Raw genomic sequence first — 17,198 nt, 5'->3', positions numbered from 1 at the left:
CATCTGTCAAGAAATGGCTATTTTCTCCTGATCGAGCATGGTGGCCCCCCTATATAACGGTGTTCTGTACTTGTAATAGGTACATGGAAAACATATGTTAAGGAGAAAAAAAGTTGGATAGTAGGAGTTGTAGTATTTATATATAAATGAAGTGAAGCTGCCTTTGGAGCCAGCCACTGAGTGTGAGGTAATGATGTAGCGGTGCAATTTGCTTACATTTCTTTGCAAGATTGAGCAATTTGAAATTACTTCACCGAAGGATTTCAGCCCAGACAAACAAGTAGGCTCAAGTTTTCAGTAATATTCATTAGCTTTTGCTAATGAAAACAATTTTTCCGGTTGATCAAGTTTCGAATGCTTCTCGCATACTTTGGTAAAAGACACTTAGAATAGGTCAGGCAGCGCGAAAACAAGCACAGTGACCCCATCTGTTTTTGCATTTATTTAATGTCCGGTTGATGAATATAAATGGTCCCTAGTTTGACAAAGATCTGGATAGTGCGTCATTTTCAAGGGAATTACCTGAATTGTTTACATGTATATTATGCAAGTCCTCTTAAAAGAGTTGTTTGCCTTTATGATCCTCCAAGATGCTTTCTTTCAATTTTATTAGCAATAACACTTGCACTACACAATACAAATATTTTTAAATCAATACTGCCTGCAATACTACTTACATGAAAATGATATACTTTACTCATGTAACACTGAAAAAGACTACCAGACGAGTAATTACTAAATAAAGTTTTAAAAACACAAAGTGTTTACATGTAATAAGAAGCTTTATTTTTTTGTATATATAAAATTATTGTTCTCCTGATTTTGATCTGCATTTTTGGAAACATAGCTTGTCGTGAACTAAACATATTCATTCACCAAACTTGTTTTTATTCTTATTGTTGGAGTTGACGAACAGTTAGTATTTGAATTTTCCCTATAATAATGACATGGCTAAGTGCTAAACAATGGCGAGAAAAGCGAAATGTAAACTTCAAAGGTTGACTTTGATTCCACTGTGGAAGCAATGCCAGTCTTGAAATTTTGCCCAGAGAGATTTTAATAGCTTATGTACATTCAATAAATAGGTGTGAGAGAGTGTGATTGTCAGAGGGGAAAAAAAGGGCAGTTTCTTTATTTCATATAATAAGCTGCTTCTAGGTAGCATGTAATGGATGATTTTATGTTGGAACATGGTCCGTTTAGTTTCCATTATTACTGTACATTCAAGGGTAAAAGGTAAACCTTGTTTAAATCGTTTTTTTCTAAACCTTCTACAAGTTTCTTTTCTACTATAGGGGTTGGTAACTTTTCTAAAGATAGAAGCTTTTCATACAAGGCTTTGCATGTCAGCGAATCAGTGCAGAGCATGGTTGTTTGTTGGAATTTAAACATTTCTCCCTAGAAGATTGAACAACAGAAATACCTGTAATGCTATGATATTGTATCTTATTATCACTTATTTTCGCGATTTTCGCAAGTCAAAAAAATTCGCGAAATTAAAGTCCCGCGAAAAAAAGTTGCCGCGAAAATTAAAGACGCGAAATTTATAGACCTTTATAAAATCCTTTATTTAAGCTTTCCGTTTGCTAGGAGTTTACATTCAAGTAAGACGGCTCAAATTTCAGTTCAACGCATGCCCTTATTCCTCATCATCTGACTAATCTTGCTGAATTAGTTCCTGTAACACTTCCTCAGTACAAGAGAAAAAAGCGAATTATTCGAGAAATCTCCCTTGGCAAATGACCAATGGTGCAGTAGGCGAGCCGTCCAGGTAGTCGCTTCATCTTGGCTATAGCATAGCGATCAAAAGGATTTTTTCTTTCGTGGCAGCACCTCAAAACCTCACCAACAATAGGGCTCCCATTGGCAAAGGCATTATTGCTCCTAAAGTGATCTGTATTCCCTGAAAAGTGGCTATGTGGTAGAGGAAGATAATTATCTAACGATCTAGAAATCCCTCAAGCAGCCAGAACAGATGTTTCAGAGGCAGTTGTGTTTCCTTTGGAAGCCTTTTGAGAAAGCAGCTACTTTATTAATTATTAACAGAAACCCATAAGAGTTGAAACATGTAACGGCCCCTTGTGTGCTGGGAAACAAGCTTCCGAATATTCAATTTGCTAAGTACCATATTTGGAGCAACAAGAGCGAGAGGTTTCCAAATATGGTACTTAGCACTGAAACATTCAACCAATCAGTTCACACTGAATATTCGGAAGCTGTGAACGCGCGTTACATGTTTCAACCCTTAAGGGTTTCTGTTATTAATTAATTAAGAACTCTTTTTCAACAGACCTTTTAGGGCAAGGTGTCATTCTTGCTCCGTGCAACCCTCCTGGAAGCAAGCACTGGTTCCTTGTTTCATCAGTTCCCCAGGGAAAGTTAATAGCAGCCCTTGAAAGCAAAGCAGGAGATTTTGTAAAGTTAAAGTGCCCCTATGACCAAAAAATCAATTCATATTTTTCTTTGGATTTCAAAACTATGTTAACAAAACACTAAGTGACCCACGTTTTAAGCCTTGATTTCAAAGACACCTCTTTATTTTAACTGTAATTTTCCTATTTAATGGTCCGCCATTACTAACATTATGTTCTTGAGAGAGCTGGATCGAGGGAAAAATGACGTCAAAGGCTCACTAGTTTAAGAATGCAATACGTGTGTACGCCGCAGAATTAATATGCAGCACGGGGGTTTTGGGCTTTCAGACTTTTAAACTCGCGTATTGCATATATAATAAGCTGCGTTCACACGCTGAAATTTTAAGCTAGTGAGCCTCTGACGTCACTTTTCCCTGGATCCAACCGTCTGAGGTCCAATCGGTCAGTTTTGAACGTGAGTAATGGCGGACCGTGAAATCCAAAACTTACACTCAAAGTAAACGGCCTTTGGATAAAAAACTAAGCTCAAAATTTTGCCAGTCAGGTGTTAAGCAAACACACTTTCAAAATCTGAAAGAAAAAAGGAAGTGGTTTTTTTATCACAGGGGCACTTTAAGAAGTTGTAAACACAGAGTACTAAAGGCGTTCGATTCCGTCCCTGGTATCCAACTCGAAAAAGTTACCAGAAAATTTGCCGTTTGGTTTCAGTGTTCTACATAACACCACAGTTAAAATATTAACGAGAACTCGACGAAGAGGTAAATCTGCGACTAAATTTTGCTGTATGGCGATGTTTATTTCAAGCTTCTTACTTATGCAAATTTTTGACAGAGAATATTAAATTACAAAAACACATTCCGCTTAAAGGTCGTTAAAAAGCTTTATTTTTGGCCGTTCATGTGGACGAAAAATGTCGCAAAAACCTTATCCAGCGTAAAATTTATTGAAACAAACAAAATATTTGCTATTAGAGGAGAAAAAACCCTTCCTTCTTAAATGCGTGCGTGCAAACAAGAAACAACAGCAATTAAATAAATTTCAGTCTCGCATTTCAGGATCTTAAAACACTTTTCGATAAAACCTTGACCGTGAATAATGAAGCACAAAAGAGACAACAAGCTCTCCAATTTTTTGTTTTTTACCTGAAGACTGTGCAGACTTGAGTACAAAATACATGTAAATTGCTAAACAACTGAGATACAACTTCAGTAAACACTGATAATTCAAGGCGTTCCATTCCTTTTAAACCCATACAGAATTTGCCATTTGGTTTCAGTGTTGCACATAACAGCACAGTTAGCCAAATAACATTGGAAAAAAAGCTCGCTTTGTGATAACATCCGACGGCGAAAGATGCAATTGTTGTCGAAGACCATTACTCGTAGCTTAGAAGATTCCAGAGTATATATTTTTCACTGCCTGTCTTGTTTATCCAATTGACTTTCCATTATTGTGCTCCATAAGGGTATATTTTGTTTAAAGATCCATTAAAACGCCATTCGCGTGACAATGACTTTCGACGCCATTGCAGGTGAAGATAAATATTCTGTGTCCACCGGACAAAATCTACCCATTTCTACTACCCCGTGAAACCGACCAAACAGACCTCCAGAAGACTCTACGCACAAAGACACTACTTAGCAGGGGAGGGATAGGGAAAACTTTTTCCGACACGGAAAAGAAAGAAAGAAAAAAATAATAATAACACGGACAAATGAAACGCAGATTCCGACTGGGTTTGGCAACCCAGTACTAATACCTTTCGTGAGAACAAAAGGCACTTGGTCTAATTATCAACTAGACGCTTCATAAAGCGTACAGTGGGTTGCCTGTGGTACACACAAAAACAGAAGGTACTGAATTGGGTGGTATTGAACTGCAGGGTTCCAGTTAATTTTTTTTAAGTGGGGGGCATTAAGACCATTTGAGGGTCACCCACATGTCGCGCCAGCAGAGGCCCTTTGGCTCACACGTTCACACCTTAAATTGTTTTGTAATATCCTGTCCCATTTTGAGGTCTTTTAGTTTTTTAAGCTTTGGTAATAAATCCAGTTTAAAGGTAACGAAACACGCTCTTGAGAAAAATTCACTCGTTTCTTCTTTAAATAAATAGTCTACAAAAAACTGCAACTGCAAATTGCTCTGACGGACGTTTTCCAGCATGTCTTGCAGTTGCACTAAGCAAACGTTTATTGCACACACTATGAAAGGACTGAAGGTGTTGTTTCAGTTTCATAACTCCTCATATTGTTAGCCTAATCTGATGCCAGGTCAAAACATTGCTTGGCTTTATGTTTGCACCAAAAAAATACCGTAAAAGCCAGGAGTTAACAGAAAAAGACAAGCCAAAAGACAGATGAAGGAAAAAATAACATAGTTTTTATATATAGCTCTGAATCGAATTCTCAAGATTAATGACAATCGATCGTAAAAACACGAATATTTCTGCAGTCTGTGACTTTTATGATGTTTTGTCAAAAGGAAAAAGTTAATCACATGCTAGGCAATCATAAAGGTGCACGTGATCACCTTGTGTCAACTGAATGAACTACGGGAAAGAATGTTAATCGTTCGTCGTTTTCAGAGCAAAACAACGTCTTTGGTTTTTTAATTTGTTGCAATATTTAACAGAATATTTACATTTCATCTGTCGGGTCAGGAAGCCTTCTCTGTCGGGTTCCTGAGAAACGTGTCTAATTTGACTTCAGGGTGAACTATTTACACAATCGCGAGGTTGAGCGGCCATGTAATTTAAAATCTGAACATCTATGAGATACAAAAACAGACTTGCGAATTATCGCAAATCGCAATGCTTACAATGCTGACAAGCACAAAAGCAGAAGAAATGGTTAAATAATTATGAAGTTCGTTACTATCTTAATGTTTTTGTATTAGAGTAAATGGATATATTGTCACGCAAATGATGTAATTTCATGACACTCAAAAGTCGCAAAAAGCGTGAGTTTCCTGTAAACAATCTTCGCACTAGCATCATTTGTCAGAGAGAAAAATTCCTGTCTCGTCGCGTATCACATTTCAAAACACGTATGCAAATTTGTTAACTCATTTTCACCGCGTCCCGATTCCCGCGAAATTTTTCTTTTTTCAAATATTAACGAAAATATTATTTCGCGTCAAGCGTTGCATCTTTTTTTGTTAAATAACCTCTAAAATAAAGATTTTTTAACGAACTATCCGTAGATATTTTTTCATAAATTTAATATTCTCTGTCAAAATTTGCACATCAATCAAACAAAAGTAGCAACACACGCAACAAATTTAGTCGCATTATTCTCATGCTTAACACAGGAACTTTTAGTTATCGTGAGAAATCTTTCTCTATTCGTTAGCAATTATCCTTTCAAATTTCAGAGAAATCGACCGGTCCGCGAATATTTTACGAGTTTTTTTCAATGGGATGGGATTTTTTTCAATTTCGATGGGATTTTTTTAAAAGGCCAAGTGGATGTTATGCATAATCGGGCGATCAAGTTGCGCGTGTGACCCGTTATAAATATTTTTTCACAAAATGTTTCCGAATCGTTGAGTACAGAAGACAAGAATATCATTCTAAAAGTTTATTCTACGCGAAAAGTAGGTCTGGAGGTAATTTTGAGAGTTTAAATCAAGTTAACGGCAGACGATAAACACAAACTCACGAGGCACACAACAGAAAGACGATAACCTCATTTTGACACGAAAATGCTTTACTATTGCCATAAAAACTATCTAGTTAAGCTCGCATATTACAACATGATGAATTCATAAAGGCCACCTTTTCCAGCGAAATATGTTTTGAAACAAACAACATGTTTGCTATTAGAGGCAAAAACCCCTTCCTATTTCATTACATGCGTGAAGACAAGAAACTCAGTCGTGTCAAATTACCCTAAACAAGCTGCCAACACACTCCGTGTCAAAAACGCAACTAAATCAATTTCCCACCAGTGTTCAGCATCAAACCCTTTACTTGAATTATCAAGCAAAAAGTGGGCAACAAGCTTTCCTTCAAATAATTTTTGACTAACAAGATTTAGTGATTTTCCAATTGTTACCGGAAGACTGTGCAGAATTGAGTACAAATAACTTATAAATAAGCCAGCCAACAGAGATCACAGATCCAAGTTGTTCAATTCCTTCTCTGTCTTTGTTAAACCCATAAGTTACTTGAGAATTTTCCATTTGATTTCAGTGTTGTACAAAACACCACACTTGGTACAATATTAGAGCTACAGCTCACTTTGATTACGGCTCGACGAGCGAAAGATTGTTGTCGAAGTCCAATACTCGTCGCTTTTAAGATTCCAGATATTTATTTTTCACCGCCTGTCTTGTCGAACGCACTCCCTAATCAGCGATTACTCCTAGTTACTAACTTATGTTATACGTCTGCATTACATGTACCTATATGAATTTGTGTAAGTGATTCAAAGTATATTGGTTGTAAGTGTGCATCAATTAACCCTCTATCTATCATTATTCTAACTCAACAAATAAGCTAACAACTATTTGATATAATAGAATAAAATTTATTCATGTCACTAAAATAATTATTGTTTTAATTAAGGTTATAGTCAATTGAGATACCTTCTATTTCAAAGCAGGTGTCTCAATTGACTATTATAATTATTAACTAAAAAAGATAATAAATAAGTTTAAAGTTCAGTCAGTTTTGGGAGAGGACACTTATTTTCCAGCGTGAGAAACCCAGTAAAGCGTTATGTTGGTCATACTTCAGAAGGTCAATAATATATGAATAAACTTTTCGAGAGAGGTCTTGAGCTGCCTTTGAAAACTGTCATCCTAGCACGTGGCGATTTGGTGGTGGCGAGTCTTCCTGGTGGCGAGGCGTAATTTGTATTTCGATCGATCAGTTGGCGCATTTCCCGGTTTTCAAAACTTCTCGAAACCCCGCACTATAAAAGCTTCGTTCTCTCATAGTGATTCCAACATTCATACGCTCTTCAGCGATTTGTGAGAGAAATCTCAAGTAAACCACCCACTGTTGAATGGTTTGTGACTTAATTTTTTTTTACAGGTGCGACCTGCCAACCGCAAGCACTTCACGCGGCACAAATAACTTCGAAATGAAACTGTTGAATATTTTGTCGATAGACACCATTCCACACTATTGCTGTGCCGGTGAGTGCTATAATAGCTCTGACTAGAGTCACCAAAGCAATACGAGATGAGCCTTGGTGGCGAGTCTTGTGGTGGCGATTTGGTGGTGGCGAGATGACTCTTGGTGGTGAGTTTGCTGGTGGCGAGGTGACCATAAACCGATCGAGCGGATGTATACGCAAGGCGAGTCTTCCATTTATAAAAATTAACACAGCTTCCACTAAGTAATGTCTTTTTAAAGACTTTTTACTACTGACGTAAGGCAAAGTACTTCAAAGAACTGAAATCGCTACAATCATTTGTTATGTAGGAAACCCAATAGCTAAAAAGTGATGAAACTAATTTCAAACAAGTAACAATATTTACAGACGACTTAATGATTTAGTACAACTGATGTAAGACAAAGCACATTAAAAAACTGAAGTCGCTATAATAATTTGTTATATAGAAAATCTAATAGCTAAAACGCGACGAAGCTAATTTCAAATAAATAACAATTTTCATGTCACATTGCAATTGACGTAAGGCAATAAACTTTAGAAACTAAAAATCGCTACAGTAATTTAAAAAGGTAGACCAACAGGAAGGAGACCACATGGTGCTGAAAACCCATGTATCTGCCGCATACTGGACAAGCTGTTGGAGAAGAGGCGTCGTTGTCTGGACTCTGAACCGTTGGAAGATAAGTACGATGTTCGTCTCTGGCTGGAAATAGCGTGACACTGGCCCGTCAAATAACTAACCAATGTTTGGTTGATGTGCGATTGCATGTTCTGTGTATGTTGTGACTATTTTAAGTGGTTAACCTTGCGTTGGTATTTGGACATTTCATGCTACTCACCTCACGGTAGTCTCGTTTTTTCTTGCCGGACATTAGCACAAACAAGAGGGAGACTTGTTTCGCTAGGTCACCGCTTTTGACAAACGCATTGATGGAAAACAGTTGGGTGAAAGGATGGCGACAGAGCTTGAAGGTGCCGTCCACGTACCAAGTCTTGGCTCGGCATAGGTGATCCAGCTGCAAATTGAACGTGGCGAGAATTGTAAAAAGCTTATGACAAAAAAAGTTTAACATGCATGCTACACGTTCTAACAATGACTGTTTAACTAATGTCTTGTGCTCTCGCGTGGTCCCATAGTCTTAGCGGAGTCTCCTTTAATTATGGTATGCTTATTAAACAAATTGAAAAATAGCCATACCTAATTCCTGATTCTCCATCTCCTATGAATCGGGAATGTCGAACAAATCCATGGTCGCATCCATATCTTCGTCATTGGTTGCACTGAACTCTCTATTTTACGGTCAGGATCGAAATCGCAGCAATGTGATTGGAAGATATTGTTGCTGTCAACTGCTCTTTGTTAGGGAGGCATATAATTTAAAAAGTCTTGAGACAATACCCTATTGAAGTTGAAAAACTCTCACCTCCTTTCCTGCGTGCCGCACAAGCAACGTTAATGAGTTCGCATTGTTTGATGGCGTTTTTGATTCAGTTCTGTTAACAGAGATATTTTGTAGCTTAAGCAGCTCAAACAACTCAACAAGGATCGAAATTTACCGCGGATCGTCGACGACTTCCATCAAGGTGATACAGACTTTGATTCTTCCGTCATAGAGTGCACGTGTTTCCTATTTCATTGTTTGCCACTGACTACTGGCCTGATAGACGCCTTTTGGCTACTAATTTGTCTGACCAACGAGGCTGAGCGCTTTTGTCCAGAAGTTTATTCCTTCCTTCCTTTCAGTGTGGATTAAACGGATTCAGAACGTTTTTCATGCCTTGGCAATAGAAAAAACCAGGATTGTATCATGAAATGCTGATTGCTTCCACTACGTACGTCAAGGGCCGTGAGTTAGTCCAGCGTGTAACTTACTTTACCTTTAATTTTAGATACATAAAGCAGACAAACTCAGTAAAGTTTAACTTAAAAAATTAAGCAACCACATGGTGGCGAGATAACTCGTCTTGGTGGCGACTTTGATTGTATATTGGTGGCGAGTTTGCTAGTGGCGAGTCTTCCTGGTGGCGAGATGACTAGCTACCCATTTATAAAATGCTTGTGAGTAATAAAATTAAGAAACGGTCCAGATAAGAACGATAGCAACAACGGCAACGAACATGTTGGAATTCAATTGGTATGCAAAAAGGTGATAACTTTTCTATTGTCTTTACTTACTTCTGATTGGCTTAAACAGCAAACGGTTAACAAAACTTCATAAAGCAGTATTATATTCATCCTTACTTTCCAACCATCTTCCATCTTTCATCTGGTCTCAGTTTAAATGAATTCCACAGAAATCGTATGTGGGGAACATGTAAAATTGTAAACGTTTCTTGGCTTTTGTTTTCAACTCTTGTGATTGGTCAAAATCTTTTAACACAAAAAAGCACCCTTTCAAAGTGGGCTGTAAATGAATTTTATTGCGTTAACTGCCTTCCTGTAGGTTTATGCATTCTCTGTGTAAAAATGATAACATTCCTATGTGGGGAAAGCCCCATTGCCGCATAACAAAGGAAATTGCTATCCACCTTACACGGATCATTACTTAATAGTAAGCAAGAGTTGGCGGCGTGTGAGACATATTGACAAGCAGGGAGTAAATATAGGACACACGAACCAACTTTTTAAAGACATTGTAAGTAAATTTTAAATTTTAACGTTCTCCAGTTGTCATATATACAAGAGAGAAAAGTTTGTAGATTAAAGTAAACTGATGATAGCGTGAGTAATACCAAACACGTCAGGGAGTTAATGATAGGTATGAAAACAGGGGAAGCAGTAACAAAGTAGAGACAATAATAAACTAGAATATAAAGTCACTGAAACAGGAGGTCTCTAAGTTCAGCACATTCGTTTTCTACAAATACACGTAAGGGATTTGTTTTCGAAACATCGCTCTTCAAATTCAAAACAGCATATCATTTTTTAAAATTAAAATTAAAGACTGGCTGGGCTTATGTGACAACAAACGAGCACAGTAGTAGTTGAATACAATTAATTTGAGAGTGATATGTGAACACACTACTGTTTGCATTTGGCAAAAGTAGAATCGCAGAAAAGCATATAGCTGCCTGAAATGGTTACGAATACATAACCGGAATCCCCGCCCTTTGACTTAAAATGAGGGCATGTTAAACACACGGCCTGTACAACTTACCCTTTTAATACTGCTGCTTCGTGGCTTTACTTTATTATGACTTATTAGCTGTGAAACAGGAACCTAAACACTTCTGTTTGCTTGAATTCCTGTATTCTTTAGCGAGTGCGTCGAGTCAGTACCTCACAAAAAAATAACGGGGTCTTTTCTGCTGTCTCGATAATTTCTCAAGGTCTTTCATGCAATGCCACAAAAATCCAAAATAAACTGTTAAACAGCTTAAGGTTGGTAGGTAGTACTCACATCTCTCTCCATTCCCGGACTTGTTCCTGAAAATTGAAGAAGAAACGGGTTGAATTTTTTGTTTATAGGTTAGGGATTTGACTTCATGTCATTTCAAAAGACGGTAACAGGCTATCGATCTTCGGCAAAGTGCACGTTGAAGGATGCGTCCCATGTCACGTGTTTAGGAGGGAGGGTTTTTGCGCTCCGGTTTTCCACTTCAGATTTTCAAATCACGTCCATCGGGTGGAAAATTCTGTCGACAGTCAAGCGAAGCATTTATTCTCGCTGTTCAGAAGAAACATTTGTTCGTTGCAGGGCTCGAAATAATTTCCGGAGAGTCTCCGGACATGATGACCGGCCAAATTCATTTTAGCTTGGTCACGTACCGTTTCTGGCCTGTCAAATTATATAAAATAAATAACTCTTAAAACAGGGGTCCATGAACCAAAACTGATGTTATATATTTCCAAAAAAGTTGTTGCTTAGAGCTTATAGCACTTTAAAGGACTCATCGTCAACAACGGTTCATGTTGCATTTCATCCAGGATTTCAGATCAAAGTTCTGCAAATGACAATACACAGCGACTTGCTACAACTGAAACAACTGAACAGCATGTAAATTTTAATTTATTTCATTTTCAAAACGATCAAGTGTGACCGGTCAACATGACCGGCAAGACGAAAGGTTGACCCGTCAACTCCCAAATCAGTTCGGACATTGTCTGTTGGCCGGCCGTTATTTCGAGCCTTGCGTTGGTGCTTTTACTCGTTTCTGTTATCGCTTCTTACTAATGTTACTACTTCTTTATATCTAGTCGAACCAACTCATAGGTCCTTCGACAGTTTTCGACAGGAGACCTCAACGTTGCGAGGTGCTTTCGAGGTTTCTGAATATTAAAGTACATCGATTCTAAAGTTTGTCAGCGAAACACTTGACGTGATTTTCAATTGATGGAACTCTTTATTTTGCTTTTGATAACTTATCTGACACCTTCAGCACTGCATCTTTGGAACGTCTAATTCACTTCAGTGATCTGTCGAATAACGAAAACTAAAACACTAATCCTGTGGTGTAATAGTTTATTGTTATCTCACTCCACTATATTGTCAGGGTTACTGCTTCAAGTAGTGAATTGTTTTCCATTCAATTACCTTGTTCTTGGTAAGCGAATTGCAGGAAAACAACCAGCTGTCACTCCTCGAGTCGACTGTTGTGGGAAAAGCACATGTATCGCGTGCCTTGCAGGGGCACCCAACGTCAATTTTCGGAAAATATCTGTTCGGAAGACGATTTGAGATCTAGAATTTTCGGAACATTTCTTTTAAAATTTCTTGCTTGCTTGCCTGCCTGTCCTAGGATTTTCGAACATCTAAAATATGGTATAATTGCCCATTTTTAATGGGTTTTGACCCTAAAAGGAATTTTCGGGAGCCTTTTTTCTGGCTGAAATTTTCGAAAAGGTAAGTTTTGATCCCTGTAATTTTCGGATCAGTAGATTTTCAACTAGAAAATTCGAACAGATGAAAATTTTTAGGGGATAAAAATATGCCTATATCTGCCGTTTAAATACTAAAATACGTTTAACAATGCTAGGTTTAAGTGGTTTGCACTATATTCTCGTTGGGTGGCCCTGTGCCTTAAACCAACCCAAACCGAGCGGGCCTTAAACTAACACGTAGGTTTCCCAAACGAAGCCGAGGTCATGCAAAATGTGTCACAACGTGGACGTCGCGGTCTCGAGACGGACTCACTGTAAAGCGAATTTTGTTCAAGTAAACTACACTATTGCTACCTTTGTGGACATTTAATAGGGTAATGCTAGCGCTGAGGATCTCGTGGTATTAAGTTCACGTAAAATATCCTACAAGTACCGCTTTTTCATCCAAAATAATTTTGGGGCGGAATTGTGGTTGCCTTTGAAAGTTACTTTCAGATCGATGAACCCTTGCACCTGGTAGATGTTCAAGCGAGTGCAAATTTGAGCAAGGTGGTGCGCAAGTCTTGTGCCCACATGAAAGGATTTTATAAATGATTAAGATCCGTATTTGACGTGATTTGGGAGTGTTGCGTTTATGGAAGCAATACTAGAGGGTACGATACCTCTACTGATTATGTGTAAATTGGTGCTCACTTTAGGTGATGACTGTGTTAAAGGAGCGAGTTTTTGTTAACAAAGTTGTTCACATCGAGATGTTGATAGGGAATTTCCTGGGTTGCGATATGATCCTCAAGCTGGTTATGTGTAAATTAGTGGTCTCCAAACGGCGATGACCGGACTTGATTTGTTTGCCGCACAATTCACCGCAGGTGACGCACGTTTCCCGCGCTTCGAAATTAGATAGTTACCCACGTGATCCATCAAAGCTTCTTTGTTTCATGGCTTCCACTTATGGTTCCTGACTTATCTGTGCTTCGCATTCAACCTCGTCCCCCCGATAGCGACTGACTCAATGAAGTCGGAGACTCGAGAGGTAGAAGTTTTCCTTCTGTTGATATTAAAGCTGTGGATCCTATCTTGACGTCATGCAATTTTATGTGATTGTAGCAGACCTTCCAACTCTTACGATTTGGTCGTGACACTCACGATTTCAGGAGTCACCTCACGGTCTCACAATAAATACAATCTCTATCAGATATAGCCTAAAATAAAAAGTATAGTATTTGCGGAGTTTCTTGTCATTGGAATTCTGGGCCGAGCCAAAAAAACCTCAATCTGATGTCCAATTAGAGCGCTAAGTAACCTGGGAAGGCTTTGTTTCATGTGTTTAAAATGGTGGAACGACAACCCTGGCTCCAGAGGTTCGTTAAAAATTCATTATCTCTGAAAAACCAAATCTGAATTTCTTTTTTCCACTCGGCGTGCTCGCCGCGGCATTTGCCTCCTCCAAACGAAAAAAATAACCTCTGTGAGTTAGAGCGGTTTTCAATTGAGTCTGGTAAAACAAATACTAAAGTATTTACTTCGGCCAATCACAGCAGGTACACACAGCGCAATAAACCAATCCAAATTCGTAGCAATTCCGTGTAACTTGCCCAAAGCACGGGAAAAATCGCACGTCCCAAGTTGTGATTGGTTTTTGTTTTCCATCTCAATGGCGCGACATTTTTAAACCAGTCATTAAGTGTAGCAATTACAATTGCGTAATGACTTTCGACAGTCATTTGAAAACTCCTCTAATGCTGAAAAGACACCAATTATGGCGGGTTGAACACTACTAGGCATTGTTAGCATTTATATTCCTTTGTTTTAAACCATTTTTGCAAATCTCACCATTTGAGACCCAAATCTCAAGATTTTTTGGGGTAAATTTTTCAAATCTCAAGATTTGGGGTCCTTTGATGTTGGAAGGCCTGTCGTATTCTCAAACATTAAATACAATTCTGAAAATTATCCAAAAGGCAACAATGCCTATTGGAAGTTCTACCGAGAGAGCTTTTAAGTGGCCCGACATTGGGTTTTTCTGAAGCCAACAAGGATCATTTTGCGAACAGTAGTACTTTTGATAAATTCAAAAGTGCTGATAAACAGTTATTAAGTTTAAGCACCCATTTTAAAACGGTTAGCTCTCAATAGCTGTGTGACTCGCATGTTGACTCGCATGGCTCGCCATGTTGGCTCGCATGACTCGCAGTCATGGCTCACATGGCTTGCTGGCTCGCATATTGTCCTAATTCAAACAACCTCTTATTGCACTAATTTGAATTGGAAGCTGTAAATTTGGATATTGCCTGGCCCCTACTGTGTTTTACTTTCGGTATTTAAGCCGAGCTAATTTGGACAGACACATATAACAATTTTGAAATGTACTCGTGCAGGAAGCCAAGGAGCGATTTATTACTTCCATTTTATCAACCTGGGGCCAGTTGCTCGAAGCCTGGTTAGCGCTAACCGTTGGTTAAGAGGTATCAAAACCTATAGGTTTCCATGGTATTTAAAGCTGGTTAGCGCTAACTGCGCTTTGAGAAACCCGGGCCTGGAGGTGACTTAAAACCCAAACTGTGCCCGAGGTTTCGAGAACGGTCAGAGGCCCGCAGGCCGAGGGCCGTACTCGAGACAGAGGGCACAGTTTTTCCCAATACAGACCCACCATGCAAGGCCAGTAAATAGCATTTTTATTTATTTCTAAATTCTATTTTTAGAAGGTAGGAGAAACTATTAAGAAAAACTGGAAAAGTCATGTTTTTATTTTACACATTGTCTCATCAACGTGTCAACAAATGTACAATAAAATAAATTGGTCAGGAATATTTTTACACTGTGTGAATTTTTGCTTTCAAAAGTCAACAAACTTGGCGAAATGTAGAAGAAGCCATTTCAATGTTTTTTCAATTCGCGACTTCACTTTGCGCTTAGCGTCATTGGTTACCATGACCGTGGTCAGGAGATAGGAAATACTGCTCGCTCCCGGAACCAATCAGATTGCAGGATTCTCAGGATACCGCCCGCTCACCATCAAGGAAATAAATAATATGAATTATTAAATACAAATGCTAATACCAATATCAATTAATATAAATATAAATTAAGATTCTTGATTTATTTTATTACTTATTAATATTAATCCATTCTATAATTTACAACTGTTAATAGTAAAAGTCAACACATTCATAATATATGAAAGGGAGTAACTTGGACACTTCAGGACCCCGTAAAAAAAACAAAAAAAACAATGTTATGTAAAAGCTCCTGTTATGTCGACTGATATTTGCCACAGGCGTTGGTTGGGTGCTCAGATGAAAGGGCGTGGCTATGCAGAATTTGCTATGGTAAACTTTATATAATATTGTTATGGGTTCGTGAGACCGGCTGAGCATTACTCAAACTTTCTTGCTGATGGTATCAACAACAACCAACGTTTACTAGCAATCCCATAATTATACAAGAATGGCACTGTTGGAACTTGTGAAATAAAATAAATTGGCATCTGGAAAATGAATCAAGTTATACAACATGCAGTGAGAGTAGCTTTCGTCATCCTGTAGCTTCAAAAATGGTATGTCCTATTTGTTTAGAAATAAAGGATCAACACTGGAAAAAATGATTTGATCTGCATCCTGCATATTCGGAAAGTGTTTAAGATAATTGCTTATTTTTTGGAATATTGATTCTTAAAGGTCTGCGTAATGGAAAAGATGGCTAGAAGGAAACTGGGATTCATCTTCAGCATCACTTTATAGCCAGCATTGTCCATGTCTTTCTTCTTTGGAAGCCTAAGGTCGTGCATCTCTACCAGCTTCTTTATGTAATTGTGATTTCCTGTATGATTTACAGGTATACCTTCGACATTGTTTCATATTTTTGTGTCTTTGTTAAATCAAGAATAGAAGTTTAGTTCTGTGTTTAATCAAACAAGCTATGCAGACTGTACAGTTGGGTCTTAAAGGAAAAATATACCAGTAGAATAAAATATAAAAGAAGTCAATGTGCAAGGCTATACATACAGAAAATAATTATTACTATGATCATAAAAACGAATCCTTGTGGTAAATGATCATTTTCCTGTGAAGGACAAAACAAAACTGATGAGTAAGGGAGCTTTCTGGAGTCTTGTGTATTAATGACTACTGATGGTGATGATGATGATCATAATAAAATTTATATAAGTGTCAAGTGTATTTAGCTCAGAGGCACTAATTGGGGACACTGTAAATTGAAATCAACTCAAATTGATGCAAATCAAATCAAATGGTTGGTTGACTTTTGAGAAGAGAGAATGGTAGTACCCGGAGAAAACCCTTCAGAGCAGAGTAGAGAACAAACTACAGCAACTCAAACAACTTGTGACGTCAACTCGGGGAATTGAACCCGGGCCACTTTTGTGGGACACGAGTGCTCTCGCCACAGCGCCATCCTTGCTCTGAGAGGAGCAGGAATGGTGGATGTTGTTGGATAAAGGCAATTATTTTAAGGAAATTTTAGCCTGATCAGAGCTTTGAATGTCTGACGTTTGCTGTTTTCAGTGCTGTAACCATGGTTCCCATCATTCTTTTTTTCACCAGAATAGAGGCAATGGAATGAGTGGTGTTCTTTGGTCCTTGCAAAAACCTGCTTTTGTCGTTCGAACTGGCATGAATACAAAGTGGGCTCTACCCTTCTTCCATTAGTAGGCTTTGTCAGTTCATGGTAAGTAGTAGCTTTTGTTTACTCATTTATAATGCACAATGAAGTACTGAACACTCACCTCTGGAGGGCGTCGACCTCCATTTGGTAAATGACACTCATTCTCACTAAATTTAAGGGAAAAAAACAGTAAGATAAAATAAACATATTTAGAGAAAAGAACTCAAACTGTTCTGCCATTTTTCAACACTAACT

General features: G+C 38.2%; 2 protein-coding genes across 2 annotated transcripts in view; both read left to right on the top strand.

The window, feature by feature from the left end:
• Window positions 1-17,198, top strand: part of LOC138059834 (probable methyltransferase-like protein 15 homolog) — a 182,579-nt gene that overhangs the window by 8,405 nt on the left and 156,976 nt on the right. The window lies entirely within an intron of this gene.
• LOC138059835 (probable methyltransferase-like protein 15 homolog) overlaps window positions 7,475-17,198 on the top strand; it is a 56,341-nt gene continuing 46,617 nt past the window's right edge. Inside the window, exons 1-2 of the mRNA XM_068905471.1 lie at window positions 7,475-7,679; window positions 16,883-17,006. The gene's annotated coding sequence lies outside the window, so the exon portion shown is untranslated. The remainder of the gene's footprint in view (window positions 7,680-16,882; window positions 17,007-17,198) is intronic.

The sequence above is a fragment of the Montipora capricornis genome, chromosome 8, assembly GCF_036669925.1.
Source record: "Montipora capricornis isolate CH-2021 chromosome 8, ASM3666992v2, whole genome shotgun sequence".
In the NCBI taxonomy this organism is placed as follows: Eukaryota; Metazoa; Cnidaria; class Anthozoa; order Scleractinia; family Acroporidae; genus Montipora; species Montipora capricornis.
Note: the sequence above shows the minus strand (reverse complement) of the source record. Positions and strands in the feature narration are given on the sequence as shown.